Here is a 6,390-nt window from a genome sequence, read left to right as displayed (position 1 = left end):
ATAATAAATACTTTAACTTATTGTACCAACATAGTAAAAATTAATAATTTTAATTTCAAAAACCAAATCACTTTTCAATATGACCTATTGTAACTATTTATCTCAAAACACACATTTCTTTTTTTCCTTTCTTTTAAATAAAAATGGTCAACAATAAAATAATCATTTTATTCGTGGTATGCACAATTTATATTTTTTTATGACTTATTTTTAATAAATAACAAAATTACATTTCAAATCTTCCCTTTTTATCCATACCATAAACCGTCATTTTATTTCAAAATATTTAATTTTTTTTTACTTAATTTTTTTTACTTAAAATATAATATTTATATTACTTAAAATATAATATTTTTATTACTTTTAAAATATAATATTTTTTCCTTACTCTTATAAATTAAAAAAATTTTTTTTACTTTTTATTATGGATTCCTCTCCATCTGACATTCTATCTTTTTTGGATTCCCCATTTGAAAATTCAAGTCATTCTCAATTTGGTGAAGATTTTCAGGTAAAATTATATTTAAGTCAGAGACCTTGATGGGCCTAGATTTTAGGACCAAGCCCGGCCCAGGCCAATCGTAAAAAAAAATTTTAAGCCCAGGCCCGGCCCGGCCCGTTTTTAATATTTAAAAAAATTACCAAGCCCGCTATAATATTTAAAAAATTTCCCAAGCCCATAAAATTATTTTATGTATACTTAACTTATGCTGAAATATTTTATTTAGTAATAATATATCATCTCAACAATATTTATAAATAATATGTAAATTAAAAGTGAATGGAATATTTACATTGTAATTGTATGGATAGATTTATTTGATTAATTGTTTAAAGGAATATTTACAATTCAATTAAAGTTGCATCTAAATTACATTTATTACAATAAATATAAAACTCTAAAAGAAAATCTTTTTGCAATAATTTGATTATGATATCTATGTACCTTGATTTGATTTGCAAGATATATCATGTTTCATACTTATGATTTTTTATGGTGTATGTATATATTCATAACCTTTATAGTTTATGAAATTATGTCCTTTTTGAGTTTTCTAATTTAAATTTTATTTTCAAATATTATAAAAAGTTTACTTGAATATCTATTCTATTTGTCTACGTCTAACAATTGTTTTTAAATTTTCTGCTACTGTTGGGATTTTGCTTTGAATATGACGCTAACTTGGGAAAATAAATGTCATATCGAAAATGTTGGTCATCTTTGGGAACATTTTTGGGAATATTCCCTGATTTTCGCTGTTTCTTTTTTCGCTGTTTCGTGCCCAGGCCGTTGTGTTAAGTTAAGTAAAATTATACCAATTTCCGATTTAAAAAATATATACTCTCCCAAGGTGTATAGGAAATTTGATAAATAGCACTAATAAAATCAGAATGATTTGTTATATTTGTCCTATTAAATATCCTTAAAATAAGCTAAATTTGAATTTAAAAATTTTGGCCCAAGCCCTTTTGCAAAAATTTCCAACGAGCCCTGCCCAGGCCCTCTAGAAAATTTATAATGCCGTGGGCCGGCCCGACCCATGAAGGTCTCTAATTGCAGTTAGCTAAAGTGACTGCTACATAAATCCTGACCCATATATAAATCATACAAATGATATTTTTTTTAAAAAGATATTAGATCAAAGTTTGGTTCCGCTGAAATCTTCCAATGATCCTTGTGTCAAAAAATTTTTTTTGGATACACCGAGAAAAGGGAATAGAAAATGTACTTTGTGTAACAAAACCTATCGCATAAGTACATCATCAAGTAAATTTTTTTTAATATATAAAATACGTAAAATTAGCATAAAAATTTTTAACGAATGATTTAATTAAATATATTTTTTTTACCTTATTGTACCTTTGTTTTTACGTAATAAAATATTAGTGTTGTAAAAGGGCTAAGCCGAACTCAGCCAGTTTTTGAGTAGAAAAATTACTCAGATACAAGCTGGCTCAATAAGCCATATGAGTTGGCTCAGGAGTTGCTCAAGCCAACTTTTCAGCAAAAATTTACTTTTGATTAATAATTTTTAAAATTATAATTATGTAGAAATAGTGTACCATCGCCATTTGGAGTGAAAAAATTTATTCAGATTTAAGTTAAAAATTATAATTATGTAGAAATAGTGTGCCATCGCTATTTTGAGTGAAAAAATTTATTCAGAACATGAGTATACTAGCTAAATTAGGTTGCTCAAATATTCTTTATAACTACAAGTTAATATATTAAACATCCCTGGCCCGAGACCTATTTTATAAAAATAATTTAGTTCGGGCTTAATAATTTAAAAAATTCAAACCGCGCCGGCAGGGGGCGGACTCGTTACGATACGGCCTCGTGGGCATTCATTTATAACGGCCTCATTTGTTCCCTTAAATGGTTTCTTCAAATTATATGATTTTTATAACTAACTATTTACATTTTTAAAAAAATAATAGTATGACATCATACTTATATATTTTGTTTAAAATTGATCATCTAAAATCATATTCATTGCACATATATATCTTGTATTAAATATACAACGATATATATTGCACTATAAAATAAAATATACATGTTAAATATAAAATACCTACTCAATAATCAATTATATCAGAGTTGTTAACAGATACTTTTTAAATGGAGAGACCGGACCGTGTGACTATCGGTTAGGTCCGGTCGGTCCCATATAATTTTTTTTATTAAGCTACAAAAGTTTTTCCTGGCAATTTTGCTAGTATGAATATAACATGACTCATTTTACTTAGGTAATTGTTTAGAATTTTTTTTTTCGAAAGGTATTATAAGTGAACACTTTAATATTAGGATTTATATATTCAATCATTTCCAAAAATTTAATTTAATCATAGTATTGTAAACTTTTATTTTCTTTAATCGGTCTTCAATCGGACCGGACCACAGAACCGTGTTGTGGAACCGGACCGTCCCGTTAGACACAAGAGCATCTTTTGGTAGGCTCATTTCATTATTCTTTTTTCTTATTTTTTGATGTTATTTTTTTTAATGTTATTTATTTTTCGATTTGATGAAATAAAACTACTTTTCATCTAAATATTTAGCCCTCCCCCCCCCCCCCCCTAAATTCTGGTTAGTCCTTTTGGTAGGCTCATTTCATTATTCTTTTTTCTTATTTTTTGATGTTATTTTTTTTAATGTTATTTATTTTTCGATTTGATGAAATAAAACTACTTTTCATCTAAATATTTAGCCCCCCCCACTAAATTTAACTTCCATTTCCATCCATCTCCTTTAAAAATTTGTAAGCAATAATATTATTCATTTGTTACAAGGTTTTACAATGGATTTGATTATATAATAAATAGTTAATTTAATTTAAATATTTTATATTAAGGAAATCATACATTATGCCAAATTTAGACGGAGAAGAAATCGAAGAATATTTAACAGATCCGGTTGCTCAAACCTCTGTTGATATTATAGATTGGTGGTCTCGAAACGCTAATCGTTTTCCAAAGCTGTCGACAATGGCCAAGGATTACTTATGCGAACAAACTACGTCCGTAGCAAGCGAACGTATTTTTTCTCGAGCCAGCGCAACCATTACTAAGAAGAGGAATAGGATGTCAGCCTCAACGTTAAAACAATGCCTATGTATAAATTCATGGGATGTTAATGTTTTAAATTTGCGTGACGAATTTTTTGTATAATTTGTTATTTTTCCATTATTTGTTATTTGATTTCATATAATTTTTATTTTTTATTTATGAAAATAATAAAGATATGAAAATGTGCCTTATTTATTTTGCATTTGTAAATTTTTACTTATAAAATATAAGAGCCTACTTGCGATAAATGAATAATAAATATATCATTTTTAAAAAAATAATAGTTAATATTTCTAAAAAGAAAAGGGGGGGGGGTTTATAGATAAAAATTTTTTAATTCCTAATTAGTAGTATCTCTGAAGATCTAAATGTTTTCCAAATTTTTTCTACGAAGTATGAATATTTGGATTTTGCATAAGTCATCCACAATTACCAAAGAAAAAAATTCAATTAAAATTTATAATGATGCAATAGTGTAGAAAGTATTTAGTGGGTTTAGCAAGGCCCGCTAACACTCGCTTTAACAATCGTGATATGTAAACAAAATATTTGTAAAACTCAGAAATTATGAATGTCAAGAATTATATCCATGATCTTAAATCAAATAATAATTAAAATCTTGTGTTTTAAATCAAATTTGATATAAAAAATTTATAATAGTTACATAATAATTAATATTTTTATAAGATTAGAAAAAATATATGTATCTGAATGTCTTAAATTTAAAAATGAGTTCCTTGCTCAATTTTCCCTGTATTTTCCTATTATCTACCAATCCTTTAAAAAGTTTCAAATGATATACCACTCATATCTAATAGCAAATATTATAAACTAAGTTCAAGTTAACAAAAAAAGAATGAAATATAATAGCAGTATCAATATTAGAGGTTTAGAAATATTTTTCTAATTATAAAAACTTTTTACTAGTCTGAAAATAAGTATAATTTATTTTATATTTCTAGATTTTTAAGGGTGGAGTCAAAAAGTAATGAAAGAAAAAATTTCTTACTGAATCCAAATATTTTATAACATCTTTCCAATATCAAAATTTTTTTAAATAGGCTTAAAACAATTTTAAATAATATTTTCCTCATTGGAATAAAATATAATTGAAGTGACACCTTATTACTAGATCCAATGATTTTAGAAAATCTTTAAATATCCAAAACTTTTTACAAGACTTTAAACATAAATAAAATGTTTTTTAATTTATACATTTCAAGCGTGGTGTTAAAAAAAATGGCAATAGAAATATCTTTATAAAAATAAAATTTTTGAACTTTATAACATTAAAAACCACTAAGATTAAAAGAAAGTTTAAAAAAACTTAAAGTTGACGATTATGACAATTGTCACTTTTCTAAGATACATATTCACTGAAAATTTAATTTAACATGTTTACAATATATATTTTTACCTATTTGCTTCAAAAAAATTCGACAAAACTTAAAAATGACGATTATGACAATTGTCACTTTTCTAAGGTACATATTCACTGAAAATTTAATTTAACATGTTTACAATATATATTTTTACCTATTTGCTTCAAAAAAATTCGACAAAACTTAAAAATGACGATTATGACAATTGTCACTTTTCTAAGGTACATATTCACTGAAAATTTAATTTAACATGTTAATATATATATATTTTTACCTATTTGCTTCAAAGAAATTCGAAAAAACTTAAAAATGACGATTATGACAATTGTCACTTTTCTTAGGTACATATTCACTGAAAATTTAATTTAATGTTTACAATATATATTTTTACCTATTTGCTTCAAAAAAATTCGATAAAACTTAAAAATGACGATTATGACAATTGTCACTTTTCTAAGGTACATATTCAGTGAAAATTTAATTTAACATGTTCACAACATCTATTTTACCTATTTGCTTCAAAAAATTCGAAAAAACTTAAAAATGAAGATTATGACAATTGTCACTTTTCTAAGGTACATATTCACATTTAACATGTTCACAACATATATTTTTACCTATTTGCTTCAAAAAAATTCGAAAAAACCTAAAGATGACGATTATGACAAATTTTAACGCAAGCCGACCCAGCAAGCCGACCCAACAAGCCGACCCATCAAGCCGACCCAACAAGCCGACCCAGCAAGCCGACCCAGCAAGCCGACCCAGCAAGCCGACCCATCAAGCTGACCCAACAAGCCGACCCAGCAAGCCGACCCATCAAGCCGACCCATCAAGCCGACCCATCAAGCCGACCCATCAAGCCGACCCATCAAGCCGACCCATCAAGCCGACCCATCAAGCCGACCCATCAAGCCGACCCATCAAGCCGACCCATCAAGCCGACCCATCAAGCCGACCCATCAAGCCGACCCATCAAGCCGACCCAGCAAGCCGACCCAACAAGCCGACCCAGCAAGCCGACTCATCGGGTCGGCCCAATGGGTCGGCTCATGAGGCCCATTGTGTCGGGTCGGGTCTGATCTATGGCTAAATGGGTTGGCTCGGGTTTAAGGTCGTTTTTTTCGGCTCAAACCTTGCTGGGTTTTCGGCCAAGCCGACCCGAACCAGCAATTTAACAACACTACCGTTATGGTTATTATAATTATTATTGTTAAAATATATATTTTGGTATTTTGCGTCGGCTAATGTTTAATTGTTTTGTTAACTTCTACCTGAGTTTCATATTACAAAAAGAAAGAGCGATCGCAACGCATAGTATCTTCAGTGATATTGCCGTCGGTAGGTTTGACCGAAGTTCTTTACTCTTAAAAGTTCATCAACAGGCAATTAAACTTAGTGAGCAAATATTTTTTAATTTGTTAGAAAAATCTAT

General features: G+C 28.5%; 1 long non-coding RNA gene across 1 annotated transcript; it reads left to right on the top strand.

Moving 5' to 3' along the window:
- Positions 1-445: 445 nt before the first annotated feature.
- On the top strand, positions 446-3,675 carry LOC135924849 (uncharacterized). The gene is made up of 3 exons (XR_010571426.1): positions 446-511; positions 1,633-1,768; positions 3,360-3,675. It is a non-coding gene; the product is annotated as an uncharacterized LOC135924849 (long non-coding RNA).
- The last annotated feature ends 2,715 nt before the right edge of the window (positions 3,676-6,390 follow it).

The sequence above is a fragment of the Gordionus sp. m RMFG-2023 genome, chromosome 2 (genome assembly GCF_954871325.1).
Source record: "Gordionus sp. m RMFG-2023 chromosome 2, tfGorSpeb1-WG-v2, whole genome shotgun sequence".
Lineage (NCBI taxonomy): Eukaryota > Metazoa > Nematomorpha > Gordioida > Chordodea > Parachordodidae > Gordionus > Gordionus sp. m RMFG-2023.
Note: the sequence above shows the minus strand (reverse complement) of the source record. Positions and strands in the feature narration are given on the sequence as shown.